The following is a 4,086-nucleotide window of genomic DNA, read 5'->3' as shown; positions in this document are numbered from 1 at the left end:
ATTAGTCCAAGAGCAGATGGCTAATATAGAAGATTCTTCCAAATACTTACAAGAGAATTAATATTCTTGATATACTTTGCTGAAAATGGAACACTTTGAAACTTATTTTGAGGCACCAATCACTCTTATAAGAATCAAAGAAACTTTAAGAAGTATTACTGTTGTTCATTACCATGGTTAATTGTGAATATTAATGGAGTTCCTTGTGATGTTCCAATATCTGCACACGGCATGAACCAATCCAGTCCACTCCCCATTAAAGCACTGTCTCACCTCTCAAGCTCCAGCAATCAATATCCAACATGCATGGTTTTTTCTTTCAATTTCTACATGTGGGAGAGAATATGTACATTTTGTGGCCCTGCAGTGGGCATATCTCACTCAACATAACAATTTCCTGCAGGGCATACCATGCTTAATTGGGCTCTTATGACTGAAGAGTCTCATTCTTCTCTTATGGCTGAACAGGATCACATTGTGCATATCTACCTTGTTTTCTTCATTCATCCATGGATGGCACCTAGTTTGATGTGACACCTTAGTTGCTCTGAGGGCTGGCACAGTAATCATGGGCATGCAAATATTCCTTCAGATGACAGGGACCCAGAATTAGTATGTGCAGCAGGAACATGTGGTTGAACTATTTTTAATCTCTGCCAATTTTACATACTTCTATACATAAGGTGCCTTTGGCCATATGCCTGAAAACCTTTCGCAGTTTCTTTTTATAATGGTCATCTAAGCAAAGAAAGGAGAAACTGTCTTCCTATAGGTTTTTTTTTTCCTATAGGGTTTATACTCAGTTTCTGGATGGCAACTGGGAAGACTTATTATGCGTTATGAACATCCTGGTTTGTGAAGGGATATGAGATGTGTGTGTGTGTGTGTGTGTGTGTGTGTGTGTGTGCCTGTATATATGCATAATAGTACAAAGTATTTGAGCAGTTTAAGAATTATTAAAAACAGAATTACAGTGCTATGTACATGAAACATTCCTGGGAGTTCAAGATCTGATAGTAATTTCATGCTCAAAATTATTCACATTTTAAATTGCATTTTTTAAAAATATTAAGTTCAGGGTCTGCAGAGTCTCACTATGTAGATCGGACTTGTAGAGCTCCTTCATGTTTTCAGTTTCCCAAGTGCTGGGATTGCAGGGGCTGGTCACCAGTCCAGTCCATTCACCATCTCAGTGCGCCTCAGGAGCAGGGGCAGGAAGGTTGGCTGGGGATTGAATTCCCGGCCGCTGATTCTTCCTCAGAGGGTGCTTTAACCTCTGAGCTGTCTTGTGGGCACCCAATTATGCATTCTGAATGATTAGCTTTATCAATTTAGGGTCCCTTTGCAAAGGTTCAACACAGTGTGTTGTGGAATTTCAAGGAAACTGGGGATAAGAGAAGGAATTTTCACAAGAACTCTTTAATGGTGACCGTCCCATATAATTTTTTCTTTAGTAGTGGGAATGGAATTCAGGACCTTGCACTGGCCAAGCAGGCACTCGTGCTGTTGAGCTATATGTCTGCTCAGCCCCTCTTGCGCTAGAAATGCTGAAAATCAAGCTGAGCCAGAAAGCAAGGAGTGGACTCCTTTTAGATAATTTGGGGTGTCAAGCAAGTAGAGAGATACAGAAGTGAAACAGGAGGTTAATCATCTAAAAGCCAACCCTATCTTAGCTTTGAAGAGAAAAGACATCCTGTGCTATTGAGGACGCTTGGATGCTAGGAAGCTTGTTTACATCCCCATTTGTTAGGTGTACTGGTCATGGTCCACAACACTAGACCTCAAAATTAAGATTCCCAACACAGAACTGCATGATATGTCTCCTTTATCAGTGAGAAAAGCCCAGAAACACAGTGAGAAAGCACAAGTCTGCATTGCTCAGCATGGGGTTGTGGGAGGAGTAGCCTAACTGGAGCTTCAAGACTTCTACAGAAGATAAAAGCACGTGAAGTATGTCTCCAAATTCTACTTTAAGTTCTGTACTGAAAATTCACAAAAATAAGTGAGTCACTAAGAGATTCAAGTTCCTTCACCACACTGATGTGATAAAGACATTGAATTGAAAGCTAGTGTTGAGGATTAGAAAACTGGAGAGTGTAAAATTCCTGAGAATTGAGCTGAACAACACAGTGAACAACACATTTATCAGGGCTCCATAACTACTAGACCTCAAGGTAAGAAAGAGGTAATGTGAGTTCCAGGACTAGAGAATGGAAAATGGAGAAAAGAATGGACTCTCTCTGAATGTTTGGGCACCTGGAGGCAGAAGGACTGGTCCAGAAGTTCCAGGAGGGGACTGTTCTGGGGAGTGGGGCAGGAGAGGGCTGTGGCAGGGCCTCATCTTGTCCCTGCCCCACTCCAAGAACCCTTTGTGATGAGGAGGCCACAGCTCTGTGATGCTGGCCTGCAACCTCTACTTATTCCTAGAGAGAACTCTCAGGGCTTAGTTGCCTGAGAGCAGCGCTGCGATTCAGACGATGGAGAATCTTCTCAATCCTCTGGAAAGCCTTAGTGACGCATGGCGGAGCCACAGCTCCACTACCTTTGAGATGGATATCATCCTTGACATTGCGTGTGAACTGGAGCTTTTCCTTCTTTTACTACCCTGGCTCCAGGGGGAACTGTCCTTACCACCATCCAGGAAGAAGAGAAACATCAGAAAGGTAAGAAAAGCTTAGCCAAAACCAAATAGAGAACAATTCTCTCTCCTTTTATCAGTTTTTATTTTTGCAAATGAAGAACAGAGAATGCTGAGAGAGAAAATCTAGGAAAGATTAAACATCGTAGATCTGCACCAGGTGGGGAGAAAGAAAACAGCAGCAGGACAGCTATCTGAGGCTCTAAGACTGTAGGTGTGGTTTCCTGGCCAGGGTAGGGGACCTCAGTGGGACAACTGAATGCCTGAGAGACAGAGCCTTGTGAAGGGACACACCCTGAGCACTGCTGCATCACCCCTGCTCCTGTCAGGTGCCTCTGCCCAGCCTTTGCTCTGCACTGGGCACATCTGGGCTTGAGCTCAGGCGTCCGTCCGGGGCTAGGGCTGTCTCTGACCCAGAATCCCACCTGGCAGCAGAGAGGATGCTCTAAAAATGAGTCTTGAAGAGTGGCATTAAGACATCATGGTAAACCTCTCACATGGAGTCCTCTGTGTCTTGCTGGGGAAGGACAACAAAAAACATTTTATATCTATTTTAAAAATGAATAAAATGAAAGAAAAATCCCAGGCTCCTTAATTCATTGGTGAGTACAATAATATTCATGAGTACTGAGTGCAGCATCCTGTCTGAGAGAGAGAGGATAACCAAGCCATGTCCTCTCACTATGTTTTGTTCTGTCTCAGCGCCCACTGCAGATGAGGTGGAAGAGCAGAGGCAGGAAAAGGACTGACTTTCTCAGAGGTAAGGCTCTGCCTTTCAGTCCTGCAGTCCCAGAACTAAGGTGACTTTGCCTGTCCCTGGGGCATCAAGAACCTCAGCTGTAGAGCCATGAGACAGGGGCTCCTGGGAGTGGGTTCTCCTCAGAGTCCCTGCTCAGAAGGAAGCTGTGCTGGGTCAATGGAAGGTGTTGCCCACTATGGGGCAGTCAGTGAGCAGTGGAGCCATGGAGCCTGGACCAAGAGGTAGGCCCTCCTGATGCAAGGCCAAGCTGATACAAGTGGCTGAGCCTAAATTCTTTGTGAAATGACCCCACCTCTACAGCACAGCCAACCACGGGTGTGGAAGGATGTGGAAGGATTTTATACTAACAAGGTAATGACCCACTGGTGTACAGTATAACTCCTGTCAGCCAGTGTCAGAGGATGCTTGAACTCTTGAGTTAAATCTCTTGTGGTGTCCTCTAAGGGGACATTCCCTTCCTTCTCCTGGGATATGCCAGTCCAAAATTTACCTTTCATCCTTTATAAAGCAGTTCCTCATTTCTCATGTTTTACATAAAGCCAGATTTACCAAAGGTTGGGCAAGACCCTAATATCCCTTCCGACAAGGTAAAGCACTGTCCCATTTGTTCCTTCCAAGCCAGTCCTTTGATGTCGACTAGCAGATATGGACTGTGTTGGGAGGGAGAGATCCTGGGAATGTGGTGTTA

The sequence above is a fragment of the Octodon degus genome, unplaced genomic scaffold, assembly GCF_000260255.1.
Source record: "Octodon degus isolate 3935 unplaced genomic scaffold, OctDeg1.0 scaffold00460, whole genome shotgun sequence".
Lineage (NCBI taxonomy): Eukaryota > Metazoa > Chordata > Mammalia > Rodentia > Octodontidae > Octodon > Octodon degus.
The sequence above is the reverse complement of the archived record's forward strand: the minus strand, read 5'-3'. Positions refer to the sequence as shown.